The sequence below is a fragment of the Chironomus tepperi genome, unplaced genomic scaffold (assembly GCF_022539635.2).
Source record: "Chironomus tepperi strain 1889 unplaced genomic scaffold, CSIRO-AGI_Ctep_v1 contig_84, whole genome shotgun sequence".
NCBI lineage: Eukaryota > Metazoa > Arthropoda > Insecta > Diptera > Chironomidae > Chironomus > Chironomus tepperi.
Window position 1 is genome coordinate 124,022 of NW_027226206.1, and position 15,605 is coordinate 139,626.

The 15,605-nt window shown below is 30.8% G+C and overlaps 1 protein-coding gene across 3 annotated transcripts in view; it reads right to left on the reverse strand.

Moving 5' to 3' along the window:
* The window catches only part of ara (araucan), a 105,865-nt gene that overhangs the window by 57,941 nt on the left and 32,319 nt on the right, over positions 1–15,605 (reverse strand). The gene's annotated exons all lie outside the window — the stretch shown is intronic.

The window sequence follows — 15,605 nt, forward strand, 5'->3', positions numbered from 1 at the left end:
ACTTTGCCGCCAAACGCTCGACTGATTTTATGTGACCTTTGTGTATATTATTTTCTATCCGCCTTACAATACGTGTCAAAATATGTTAAGTCGCCAATCTCCCCGACTCTTTATATCTTTAAAATATCATCAACACGACGAAAACGAGGCACTCATAAATAAATATTTTATCAAAATCGCCGTCGGCCGAGTTTTTTTTTTTTAAAAAAAAATATATTCGATGTTGACGTTAAATGATCCTTAAACGAACATTATAAGTTCTAATATTTTCATATGCCTTTTTATGCGGCATAATTTTTAAGATATGAAGGAATATAATTATATGAGCTCAAAAAATAGCAAAATTTTTGGCGTTTTATCTTTTTACGCTAAATTGTTATTATTAATTCTGTTAAAAAACCACTTTTTATGCCAAAGCAGGCACCTTATAAATAAAAAAAAAAATTGTTGTTTTTTAAGCAACTGCAAAAAATGTCTAGAAGGTCAACAGACGAAATGGCCATAAAAAAAGAGCTATACGAAAAAGGCACCAACAGAACATTAAAATTCAATTCCCAGTGAAGACTCAATTTACTCAATAAACTTTCAATTTCACTAGAACGCTCGACATTTCAGAGAAATTCAATCGATATAATTATTTAATCATCATCATCATCATCATCGTCGTCGTTATTTGATAGCACAATTAATTGTAGACTGTGCAACAAAACATTCCATACTGATACCGATACAAATTCATCGACGACGTCTCTTTTATTTGCAATTTTTTTTTTTTTTGTGCTGATTGTTCTTCCTTCCAAGTATGTCTCTTTCTCTCCTGAGATTATTCACCCTTTTAACCATAATCAATTTCAATTTTTTTTTCAAACTGTGTGTCTACATATATTTTATTCTCGCACGTGATTACACACGAAAAAATGCAATCGCAGAAATGTCATAAGGATGGAGGAAGAAGTACGAAGAAATGAATGCTCAAAGATATAAAGCGTCAGTGATGCAAATGAATGTAAAAATGCAACAAGAGCACAAAAATTGTTCAGAAGCAGTAAAAATCAATTCATGTCTTTTTCTGCTCTGGCTCATTTCCATTCTTAACCTAAAGACACAAAACCATGCGCACAAATAAAACATTTATTTTTTTGTTTTGTTTAAAGACAATTTAAAAGGATAAATAAGTAAGTAAGAAATGAAAATACATAAAAAAAAATATAAAGCCAAGAGAGATTTGGGCAGTAAAAAATAAATTAAAACAAAAATGCTTATTGAAAGGAAATGAGTCGAAGACAACAACCTGGGAGTTCGCACTAATTTTTTTCTCTTTTTTGCGCTTTTTCTACACTTTTTTTAAAGAAACAAATAAAAAGGGCCTCCTTGTTCTTCTTATTTGTGGAATCAATGCTAGCACGATTGTCATTGTTGTTAGAAAACTTGTGGGCATCGGGAATTGATGCGCATTTGGTGGAAATTCAGTTTTTGTCTCAAAAATCCTTCAAAAAAGGCAATTCAAATGTCTAACGGTTTTCAAAATTTTGAATCTTTGAAGGACTTTCAAAATTTTGAATTAAAGTGTAGTTTTAAACCCTTCAAATTTGCTTATTCATATTTAACGGATTTCGAAAATTTGAATTTTTTCAAAATTTAATTTAAGTTCAAAATTACCGGTTTTCAAAAATTTGAATTCTTCAAAGATTTTCAAGATCAAAACTCAACGGTTTTTAAAATCTTGAATTTTCAAATCTTATGAAAAATCATTTTTAAAATTTAACGGTTTTCAAAATTTTGAAACTATCAAAAAGTAAAACTATCAAATTTAACTGTTTTTAAAAGTTTCAATCAATCAAACTTAAGTTCAAAATTTAACGGTTTTCAAAAATTCGAACCCTTCAATGAGTTCAAAAACTTCAAATAAAGTTCAAAATTTAACGGTTTTACGTGAATTTGATAGAACTAAGTTCCAATTAAATTGGAAAGTTGACTAAAGCATCAGTTCCTCTCATCAGCAAACAATTAACAATACCAAAAAATCACCCAAAATGTTCACCAAAACCGCAATCTCCAAAACCAAAATCTCGCTAAATTAAAAATATTCTTTTTCGGAATGGCATTAGATAGAGCGATTGGGGAGAGTGAGAGAGTGCGAAAGAAGAAAAGAAAAAAAAATGTAAATGCGAAATGATAAAACAAATTCACGTTCATTACCACCATGAAGACAGTAAAAGAAAGGAATATAATAAAAAAAAAAATCGGACAATTAATTTATTCAATCGAAATGAAATGAAGGAGCAAGTGAGTGTCTTGTGAGAAAGCATCCCATTAACGATTTTCTAATTATCTCAACATCGCCACCAAAACCAATTTTCATTTCAATTTCCATTAATTTGAGGTTCCAATTAAGAAAACACGCCAAAAATGATTATTCCCCCCTCGATATTCGATTGAAAATAAGAGGCGAGATGGAAAAACAGCAACAAAATCAATATTGATGGCCCTTTTTTTGTTCTTATCCTAAATTATTCCACCAAAAGCAACTGTTTTACTTCCTAAATTAATATAATCTTTAGTACGCGGAAATTGATTGCATTATTTGCATGATGATGATTAAATTCCTTTAACAAGACCTCGTAATGTGCCGATCAAGGAAGGAACAATAAACACAATCATAGTAAAAAAGGGTTACAACTTGACGCTTGGGAAATAAACTGGTGAGGAAGTAGACTCAATGTGTAAAAACAAAACAAAACAAAAAGTTGTTGAGGAACAAATCCCAAAAATATCTTCAGAAGCTCTAAACTTCCTATTTTCTGAAAATGAGGAATAAAAAGTGAGAAAGGTACACAAGAACATAAAAATAAATTTAGGAATTTATATTTTATGACCCATTAAGCCATCTCCTCTGCCCCACACACCAAAACTCTTGTCTTATTTGCCTATTGAATGTGTAAATAAGAAAATGAGGAAGATGAAGAAGAGGAGAATGAAAAAAATTTCTCTGTTGATGAGGAAAATAATTAAAAATTTCCATTTTTTCCTCATCCTTCTTTAATACAAAAAAAAGAGAACTAGAGATCTCTCTAATGGATTTTATGTAAATAGCATTTACTGTTTCGTTCTTTTTAGCAGAATTATGTTGAAGTAATGAGGAAGTCGCTTTGGATTATCTGACTGGATCTGTTGTTTTGTGTTTGTAAAATTGTCAAAATTTGACATTTTTGGATAGAATTGAATTTAAGTAATATTTTGAATCATAACCTCAAAAATTGTAAAAACACGTGTTTTGATCTACCATAAAATTTGAATTTCAAAATGCCTAAAATAGTCAAAATGGATGTATTTTGAATAGAATGATAGTCAAATAGAGTAAATTTTGAAACCTAACCTCCAAAGTTTATAAGAACACGTGTTTTGTTCAAACGATTTGTTTTTACACATTACTAAATATTACTTGAATCAAAAAAGTTTTGAAATGCTAAAAACCAACATTGTTGGATAAGATTGAAAGAAAATTTTTAAAAAATTTGAAGTCTAACCTCAAAAATTTATCAAAACACGTATTTTGTTCTATTTGATTTGATAAAGTTCTGAAATACCAAAAAATAGACATTTATTGGATAGTATTGAAGTCAAATAGACTAAATATTGAAACCTAACCTCAAAAAAATTATCAAAACACGTGTTTTTTCAAATGTCTAGTTCTCACAAAATTATTAAATTTTCCTTGAAACTGAATGGTTTTGAATTGGCTAAAATGAATAGATCTGAAGTGAAATTGAATTAAATTTCAAATCCTAACCTCAAAAATTTGTCAAAAACACGTGTTTTGTTAAAAATACTAGTTTTCCTACATTCATAACCTCGCGAAACCATTACAATGTAGATCACAATTAGCTTTCAAACCTGAAAAATTTGTAATTTGTTTACAAACAATAATTTTGAGGTTAAAATAAGATTCTAACCAAAAAATGCGCTTAATCCACTCCATTCAAATATAAAGCTACCCTAGAATGTTCATTACTGTTTTCCTCTCACGCTACTAGCAACATAGCTACTATAAAACCGACAAAATTCTTCAATTAGATAAAAAAAGTAAAAGGAGGAATAAGAAGGTGAATAAAAAAGATATTAAAGAGAACATTATCGAAGCCCTCTCTGTGTGTTTTGGGTTATCCAGAATAAAAAAAAGATAGAAGCGACCGTAGAAATGAGTTTAAAAAAACCCCTAATAATTAATATTAATATCAATTTAGTTAATTTAAAGATCCATTTCATTTAAACCTTAATTTCATTTAATTCCGAAAAACGAAGAATTCAAATTAAGGAACTGATGACTTGATGAGGAGAAAGAATGGGGAAAAGAGAAATGAAAATTATGATTTTTTTTTTCATATTTAGTTGATCCATTTATGGTGAAGTACAAATTATAGCATTTTACAACATCGCCTCAACATTCTTCATTTGCCGGTGCACACAAATGTTCACCTGCCTGCCTTTTATCGTGGCCCCGATGCCTTGAAATTGCATGTAATCAAACAGAAAATTGCAATAAACTTAATTCCCTTTTACTCCTCGTACATTCTTAAATTTAATCATGCTTAACATCAATCGATTTTGCATAGGACGCGATTCATTGATTATGTTGACATTTCTATTTCAACAAAGAGTATGAAGAACATGCGTTAAGTATTGCAAATAATGAAATGGCATTTTAATGTACCTAATGGTCATTAAGCAAAGCTAGTTTATGCTGCCTCAACCTTCACACATGTACATTCGAGTATAAAATTAAATTTATCAAAATATTAAGTGGTCCATAAAGTGGAAATTATTTTTCGTACTTATCTTAGATAATAGCTCATTAAATCACATACTTCACAGCTCGTCCATAAACAACAAAGTAAAGGCGATGAAAAAGGAATTTATAATTCATAATAAAAAATATGTGATGATAAAAATGTAAATGTCAAAAATTGTTGGATGGTATGCGTGTGTACTTAATGCCTTCCACATCATAAATATATCTCTTTCTCTCTCCCTCATTCCTGATATCTTAATAATGTGTAAAACTCACTGTAAATTTGCAATGTTTATTGATTGTAACGCTTAAATAACTTCAGCATACAATGCTCTTATTTTTCATATATCAAGCCTCTCTCTTTTTTGACTGATGATACTAAAAAGACTGATGTGGATGGATGGTGCGATATACAACAAAAACATATCATGTTACACACTGTGTTTCACAAATGAAATGCACAAAACTTAGAGAGTTTGCCATTTATTATTTCTGCCATCATGAAAGTGCAATCAAGTTGAAAATTTAATCATCTTTCCATCTCTCTCACTTTACTTTTGTATATTTTTTTAATTTATTTTATGGAAAATGCAGCGAATTAAGCGGAGCATTATTTTTTCTTCATAAATTATTGAGTTGTTTGTGGTTAAAATTTCCATTATTAATCTTACTTTTTTTATTATTTACTTATGAACTTAATTCGTCAATCTTGTTCAGTGATGTGATGTAATTGATTTTATATTTATTAAGAAAAAAAGGTGAAGTATTGAGTGGTCTTTTATATTGAAGAATTAAGAATGTTAAGGTAAGGAAGATGTTGAAAAAAAAAGCTCTGGGAGTTCAATCATATTCGGTTTCAAGGAAGATTGATTCGGCAACTGTGGTGCAAAAAGGTAAGAAGATTTGAAATGTTCATCAAATTCAGCTGATTCAGACAATTCAACACTGTTTGGTTATTATAGCTAATTCAGCGTTTTTAGCAAAGTTCAGGCAATTTAACAAAATTCAGTTGATTAAGCCAATTTAGTAATATTCAGCTGATTGAACTTATTCAGCAATATTCAGCTGTTTCAGTTGATTCGTCAATATTTAGCTAATTGAACTAGTTCAGCAATATTCAGCTAAATTAACGAATTTAGCAATATTCAGCTAATTAAACTAATTCAGCTTTATTCGAACAATTCAGTAATAAATGAGAAAATTCATCAATATTCAGCTATTCGGCTATATTAAAGTGATTTAGCTAATTCAGCAATATTCAGCAGATTGAGCTCTAATTTAGCAATATTCAGCTGATTGAACTAATTCAGCAATATTCAGACAATTTAGCAATAACCAAGGAAATCCATCAATATTCAGCTGATTGAACTAATTCAGCAATAAACAGACAATTCAGTAACAACTGAGGAAATTCATCAATATTCAGCTAAATCAGCAATATTCAGCTAATCTAATTCGACCAGTTCAGCCACACTTATGAAATTAAACTTAATACAGCTATGTCAACACAAATCAATATTCAGGTTCGAAAAAGTAATGTTCAAGGAATCTCCACCCGGAACTAATCACTTTCAACCATAACTAAATCGATTCTTATTCAATAATAATTTTTTCTACATAACTAAATATGAATAATTTTTACCTCGCGCTCTATATTTCTCATATTATTAAATATATATATTATTTTGTGTGTAAACATTTAAAGAATTCCATAAGCAAACATTTGCAAGAAATCAAATTTTTATATTTGTGCTTCGTTTCGTAAAATCACAAAAAAAAGAGTCTTATACATTTGGTTTGACGCGATATGAAAAAATATGTGCCTATATATTCAAATAATTGTTAATCAATTATTTCGTTCGCTTTACTAAGTATATACGATCAAATATTTGTAATTTGATTTTTTTCTCTGTTTTCTTTTCCATTTTTTTCTCATTTAGAGCTGTAGAGCTGTTGAGCCATTTAGCCTCCACAGAAGAGGAGAATCAAACAATAATAAAATGTATTAGCAATGGTAATTAAATGTTGAAACGCACTGACACACAGTGATGCCTCCCGACAATTAATCAAAACGGATTTAATTGAAATTGAAATCAATGAAATTCTCAAAATAAAGAGAGAAAAAAAAGAAAATTTCATTCATGGACATAACATACGTACGTACGTAATCCCCAATATATATATCTGAGAAGGCAGCACGATGCTATCAATAGGCCGAGTCAGCAACGAGCCAAAAAAGCCATTAATCAATAATAAATAAAAATAAAAAAATAAATTCTCTATCTCTCATTTTCAATCACATTACAATTTCATTTTAAGTGGATGTGTGTACTAATATTTGGGCACTCTCTTTCCGAAATATACAGAAAAAAGGCAACAAGAGAAGAACAGAAGAAATAATAATAAAAAGTCCCTGCAATCCAGTTAAATGAAAAAAATAAAAAGTATGGAAAGAGAAGAAATTAATTTGTGTGGTGTGTAGAACCAGCAAATAATAAAATTTAGATTTATGTGTTCTTCTTTCTTTTGTTTTTTTTTGTACTGTGTACCGTACACACATTCAGCGGGTGACTATAGGATGACTTTTCCATTTAATATCTTGTTCAATAAGAAGGTGGTGATTTCAACCTCCGAACACATCATCGACAAATTTATATTTTCCTTTTATAGATAGAAAAATTATTTAGCAAAAACTACACCCATGTTCTGTACAGCACACACCATTCATAGTCTCCTCTTTTCTGTATTTTCTCTTCTTTTCTTTTTTTTTTGGTTTATGTACGATGAAATGACCTAAACCTTATTATTTGCTATTTGATTTACATTACAACCATCCATAGCTACGCATATATCAAGTAAGAAGTCAAAGAAGTCTGCTAAGAATAATAATAAAAGCAAAATAGGGATAAAAGTCAATTAATTAAACCACCTGAGTGAATGATATCAATTACTGTATGCTTTCAGATTGTCTGATGGCAGGCAGTAAGAGCAGATAATGATTTGCTGACTGTTAGTAAAAGAGAGACTGAAGTAGTTAATTTATTGCCTTTCGATTGCATCATGATAAGAGCAAAGAAAAAAGGGGGAAAAACTAAGAAACTTATAATATAAAATAATAAAAAGTAAGTTTTGAGGAAGAAGAAGGCATAAGGTTGGAGCATGCATTGATGTGGTTTGAAAAGCTTATTTGCCATATATGCATGTGCACCTTCCAAAGAAATTGTATTTACACTCATATTCAACTCTTTTCAAGCTGCTCGACATGATAGAGGTTTCTTTTGGTGTTTGTTGAATCTCGGGATCGGAGGGAGTCGATCGTGATTACTGGTTCTAATTAGTTAAATCCAACACTTTTTAATTAATTACAAAATTAATTAATTATGCAAAATTTGATTTCAAAAATAAAAGGGTTCGCAACTATCAAATGAGTTCAAAAAAGTTCAATTGAACTTTGAATTTTGAAAATCCGTTACATTTTAAATTCAACAAAACCGTTAATTCAAGTATGAACTTTAAAGTTAATTTAGTCAAACTTTTAAGAACTAAATTGAGTTTATTTCATGTCAAATGACAATTCCAACCACAATGCCAAGCACTGCCAACAAACCGTAAACCCCTAATCACTCTCAATCTCAACTGCATCTCTCCAATTGTGAAGTCAAAAACTTATATATTTATGTGTGCATCTACTATAAACATGCGATTAACTCTTGTTTACGAATGGCAATAAACATTTTAAAAATTAATTAACAAGCCCCAAAAAAGCTGCAAAATTTTTTTGCCATTTTACACAAGCACTAAATATCATAAAATGTTTGTGTTTCGCATTGCCACTTATAATGCATATAATACACAATAAAGTTTTTTTTTTGCAGTTTTTGCACAGAGAGAGAGTTTTTAACCCACTCTTAATATTTAATTTTAACTTGAATGTCTCTATCTCTATCTCTGTCCCGCTTACACATAGAAAAAGCACATTGAGCATAATTTTCCAAACATAAATTTTATGATGAAAGAGATTTTATTGTACATGTTTGTTTTATGCTTTTGTTTTGCTTGTTGTCTGTTCATTTTTCCTCTTTTACGTACAAGTCCTGTAGCTCTTCTATCTATCCTCCAAAATACACAACTCTTTCCACTACGAGTTTTTAAAGAGAACTTACGATGATGCCAATGATTTTGCTGTTATTTCTTTATGAAAAAAACGATAAAATTAATTATTATTATCGCTGTTTGGCTTTCGGGTTGTATATCCGTCATTAGTCTCACAAGATGAGTTTTTTGAATTGCTTACTTAAAATCTAATGAAATTCTAATTAGCCACTGCAGTCAACAGTCATAATCATTGTGGATATGACAACAAATCATATAGACAGCATAAGCAAGAAAGTGTTAAAATATTCTTTTCATTGATATTTAATGCGGCATTAGCATTAGATAACATATATTGAATATTATCAAGGCGGTTCCACTACTGAAAATATATTCGAGTTCGGTCTTCCATGACCGGTCGGTCTTGATTGCAGTCATCAAGTAGAACTACGTCCATAATTTCACACTTCAAAATTTATTCAATTTTCAACACAATATTGTGTGCAATGGCTTCTAAATTGGACTTTAATTCAAAGCCAACGGGGTTCTTTTATAATAGCTGAATGGACACTCTAGTCAGTTGCTGTTTGAGTCAATGAGATTGTTGACATACAGTGAATAAGCCTAGAAAAATGTCTGTAATCTGAGAACTTTTTTTTTGCACAAAAAGATTTATCACATTGGCCAAAAACAGACTCATTAGGACCTTCTTCTTCTTCATCATCATCGACTGATCAAACCGCATTTTAATATCTATATCTGGATCTATATTTTATCCACATAAATACTTATATCTATTGAATTAACAAAAAATATATAAATAAAAATAAAAAGAAATGCCGATTAGAATTTATCCGTTCAAAAAAGTCTCAGACATACAAATCATTATGAAAACTATGGACATAAGAAACTAAAAAAAAAATATAAATCTCTAAAATAAATATTTAACTTAGTATAAATATCAATATATTTATATCTTTTTTTTTTTGTCCATCCACAAACAATTTACATAATTTCGTTTTCAACAACCCAAATCGATATTGAATCAATAAGAATAAAGAGTGAGTAACAGATAAAATAAGAACAAGAAGAAGAAGAAAGGTCGATTGAGAGGAGAAAAAAAATTATTTTAGACAAAGATTAAATAAAAATTTAAATCCGAGCTGGACATGATCGGGGTGTGAGATAGAATTAGTTATCTATTTATAGCCTCAATAGAATATTCTATTGAATGCTGGTCAGGTACTGTTTTAGAATATTGAAAGCTAACTGACCCAATAAGCACATATTGAAATGTTGACAGTACAGCACCTATACAGCAGCATACTTAGAATCGAATGCCAGTTAATCGAGAAATTTGGATGTTCTCATCAAGTGGCTACACCATAGCTATACTATAGTTACAAAGCGAAGAAACTACAAGTAAGCTTCTTGCCTGTTTAAAGACATTTCGGATACCAGAGCTGTTGGATTTGAGTTGTGGTTCAATACAAAAATAAGAGCTGAAGAATAATCACTGGATATAAAAGAAGCTTTAAGTGTACTTTGTGTCACGCTCCCTAATAGCTCCCGGTAGCTCAGTAGATAAGAGCACTTGACATGTAATCAAAAAGCCATGGGTTCGAATCCCAATCGAGCTATTTTGTGAGGAAGTGCACTATATTCTCTTAAACCTTAGGAATATTAAGATTCCGATCAAAAGCTTCTCCATTAAATTAATTAAAATCCAAATTCAAACTCATTAAATAGCTATAAGAATAAGTAGCAGCAGCACCTCTCCCATGACCTCCAAATCTCAATCTAAGAACACGATATCTCCAAAATCTACAAGCTTCTCTACAAGCCTCATAAAAAACTAGCTAGTCAAAATAAAATAAAAAGTCAATTGTGCCACTCGGGCACCTCAATCTACAAGCCATGTTATATGAAGACGAATTGAAGAAGGAGGAAAAAAAATTATCAAAAGTGTCAACGTGTTTTAACACTTTTCAATTTTTATTTTATTTTATGTTTCGTTGATCATCATCATCATCATCGTCATCGACGACGAAAAAAAAAGTTAATTGACATCTTTCGTTAGCGGCAATTGTTTGATTTGTGAAAAGAAGTCTAGTTTCATCTCTGATTAACTTCATACATGCATGCCTAGATATACATATTATAAAATGTTATACCTATATATATTTTTTGAAAAGCCATTTCCGTAAAGTTTTGTTTGGTTATCTAGATCGTTATACTGAATTGACAATTTATTCTTCATTTCTCCTTCTTACCCAAAAAGTTGATCAACATATTGAGACGAGAAATATAAGAAAATAAAGCTAAAAGAGCGAGAAAAATCATCAGAGTCATGATCAGAGACATGACTTAACACATTACACCAGCTGAACATATTTAAAAATGGCTCTTGTGCGCGAATTCATTTGAATATAAAAATATTTATCTGAATAGCGATTATAAATCATCTGCAAATTAATTTATTATAGTGACAGTTTAGTGCTTTTTGTGAATAAATAATTTAACGCTCAATAGTTTATACAAATAAGATTAAAAATTAATTCATTTATTTTAATTCACAGTTTGATTCGCTCTCGCTCTTCCCTTTTTTTTGTGAGATGTTGTTGTTGTATTATTCATTTCATTTGTGAATTGTATGCAATTTATGAACGAGTTCACATTTATTATTGCAGCTATGAATGCTGTAAATAATAAAAAAATTATTGTTTTAAGTGTCGCAGGTTAAATTTTCAGGTGGGATGAGCGCATTTTTGTGACATATTTATTGGAGCTTAATTAGTGGGGTCATTACTAGAATAAACTGTTGGATTCTAGAGCAATGACTTGATGTTAGCTTTATTTTTAGTCATTTTGGATAAAATGACTGACCTAACCTCAAATTTTAAATTTTTTCATAAAAATAATTAAATATAACCTCAAAATTTGCTAGATTCTAAGTCAATTTGGATAAAATAGTATAACCTCAAATTTGTATGATATTGAATCAACTTGGATAAAATCTAACCTAACCTAACCTCAAAATTTCAATTTTTCATCAAAATAATCAAACATAACCTCAAAATTCAAATTTCACTCATATCAAATCTAAAGCATCTAATAATTTTGGTATCAATCTTTGAAGTCTAGTTTATAACTTCATCTGACTTAATAGATGATAAAACACCCCGGGGCACACTAGTAAGTTGCCAGAACACGTACACGAGCCACGAAAAAGACTGTGTCGCTTAAAAAATCTTAAGAATCACTGCCTTATTTAGAATTATCGATTCTAATCTCAAAAACACCACTTTTGTAGATTTAAAGACATTTAGACACAATATAAGCACAGCACGACGCAAAATCATTTCACAAACTAATCCGCTATGTAAAAACCTTAACATTTTTTTGTTCTATAAATAAATTGAGTTTTTCACCTACATACAATTAAAAGGTATGATATGAAGTATATGCACATACATGTACCTATTTATTCGAATTGATTTTTCATTTACTTGCTGGCTTAATGGGAAAGTTTTTTTATATTTCTTTATTATTATTTAAGTATGTATCTTTCCACACACCATTAGCGGCACGCAAAGCATGGAAGTTAAACATATTAAGATATTACTATACACTCCATAACGTAGATATGAAATATGTTTGTAAATCACATACTTCGCATTTTAGGATATAAATCAATAGAGTTTTTTTTTAAAAAAAAATCATATACTCTTCCCGACCGTGTGTAAGCATGGCCTTTTTTGTGGCTTTCGATGGCATTTTTAAACAAAATATTTTCCATGAACATCATAAATAATTCAAAATTAATTTATAAAAAAAAGAGAATTTCTCTGTCATCCGGAATAATTTTTTTAGGAGATGACCCGAGCAGCACAATGTGACAGCATGTGACGTTGTACTAACGGAAGAACATGAAGTTGCATTGACGGCGCATTTAGACCCATTTTTAAAACATAAAATATGGTTTATGGCAATGTGCAATTCGGGGGAGTTATAGATAATGAGAAGGAATGAGAGAAGCATCCCAGTTCCAAAGGCACACCTGTGACACCGTATGAATGGAAGGATGCGAAGTTGTCTGACGGCACCATGACCGCTTATTTCGATATAATTCTCATTTCTCCGCATTGTGCTACCGGGTGCACTGTGAAGAGTAAGAGAAGGTATGAGAGAAGCATCCACAATTTGCTAAGGCCCTGCTGGAATGCCGTACTAACGGAAAGACCACAAGTTACCCTGACGGCGTATATTGACCCATTTTTATGGTATAAAATGTAGTTTGTCGCATTGTGTTCCTTGGATAATCTATGGAGAGTGAAAGAAGCATCTCCAGTTCGCTAAGGCGCCGTTGCAAAGCCGTACCAGTGGATAGTCGCAATGTTACCCTGAGCCCTGGAGCCTTGACGTCCACAGTATTGTGCTACTCGGGCAAACCATTGGATAGTGAGAGAAGGAATGAAAGAAGCATCCCCAAAAATAAACATTATGTTTCATAAAAGCAGAAAGTGAAAAAAGAAACACAATACACAAAAAAAAAGTCACCAGGCAAACGCGCGCAGACAAAATAATATATCAATTATGTTAATTCATCAAATATCATGCTGAGACAATTTATTATCAAATATTGTTGTATATATCGATTCAAAAAATTGTATAGAAATACAACAGCTCATTGATTTTAGGCCCTGGCTTCGAGAAGCACAACGTCTAAATATAAAATGATTTAATTTCCACATGTGAAGATAATTTTCACACGTTTACTTAATTTATTTATCTAATATAACGAGATATGGAAATAATATTTTAAAATTTATTAAAATTTGAATAGATTTTGGTGTATATTTTGAATCTAAATGGATGTATTCAACCTGTTTGTTCGCTTGTGCTATAACATCACATTAAATGTGATTTTATTGGATTAACTGTTATCCTTTACAAACATTTTTTTAGATTATTCGGACTCAAATTAGCAGACATTTACAAGACTTTTTTGTGATTTTTATTTCAATTTTTTTTATTCAACATCTCCTTCATGCAGCAAATAAGTCATTTGGACATCCATTTAGATGTTTTTGGAATATATAGACATACGTTTCATGGAGAAATTTAAAATCAAATTTACGGCAATAATAAAATCGGAATTTATAATATAAATCCAAATGTTTTGGATATAAATCAGATTGGGGTATATTACTCTTAAGGTGCATCAATTTGGATGTTGGAATTGTGCTTATTTGATGGTTTTTGAGAGCTACATGCCGTAGATTATTGTTTCTTAGGCTATACTCTACGGCATACTAGTGTGCCCCTAATTTACCCCAGCAATGTTGCCGGCAAGACATGAAGTTGCTCTAGTGAGTGTTTTTGATGCTTGGGACTATTATTTGGAGACATATCTAGCTACAGAGTCAGATGAGAAACCTTCTGATGTATACAAAGGGTTAATAGACAATAGGAATCAAACCCATGCCACCAATGTCTCCATAGATGGGAAAATTGCTGATTTATAGTATATTGTCAATCAATTCGGTCATTAAACCCCGATAAGACCCTAAACATTCATCAGCAAGATCCCATACCTAACATTTCAATAAAGTAAATCACAAAAAATGAGAATCCATCAATATTTCCAACTAAAAAGCACCTTAACTCCACCATTCTCAAGTTACTACCAAACCATCAACCATGTGAAACATCAGATGCATTTTATAGCACAGCAAAAGTTTCTCCCATTTTCGAAAAAAATATTTATTGATAATCATAAATTGATAGCACTGACAATCACAAGCCTTCAATCAAATCAAGCATCTTTCCATAGCTTCCCAGGTCATTCTTTATACTTTTGATTAAATTTATTTATTTTTCAATTTTTTTGTGCATGTATATTTTTATATATTATGAGTGCAAAAACAACAGCATGAGAACATTAAAAGAAAAAGGCAAAAAAAAAGTCAGAAATGAATTATTAAGACAATCAACTTCATCACATGAATAATTCAAACCTTAACATACGCTTTGGATCACAATAAAATATTTTTATGATAGCGAAAAAAAATATTGCTTTATTATCGCCACATTTCCATCATCATGATCGTCGTATATTATATTTTTTGAAATGGAACAAAATAAGAAATAATAAATATTATGACAACTTGCGTTGTGAACTTTTTTTTGTTGATGCTGCTTGCTGCTGCAATTCTCTTTCTTTTTTTTTGTTACAGAAGGCGCTTCAGAGTTCATTACGATAATTTCTTTCTACTTAACTGAAGTGCAGCAGCTCTTTCCCTACATGTAAGCCATGCACAACTCCGAGCGACACAAATGATGAAGGATTCGCCACTGAAGTTTAAAGGATCTGCTATAGCTCTTTTATTAAGAACAAATAGAAACCACGACAAAAAACAGTGATTAAAGAATGTCTACTAAATGTGCGGACAGACAAATAGTACTAGGTGGAGGAGCCAACAACAGAAACACATGGAAAGCCTTTTGTTGTAACCTAAGCTCCATATAGGAGTTCCAATAGAGCTCTAAGCTAGACGATGTTTGGACGCTTGATTTTGATAATAATTTTTAGTTATTTGATGCGATCATATCCACAAAGCACGTCATAAATGAATTACAACTCTACACAGTTGGATGGCACAGGATGTCTGAATGCAATGCATCAAGTCATGCTTCGTGCTGTCGCGGAGACACTAACTGA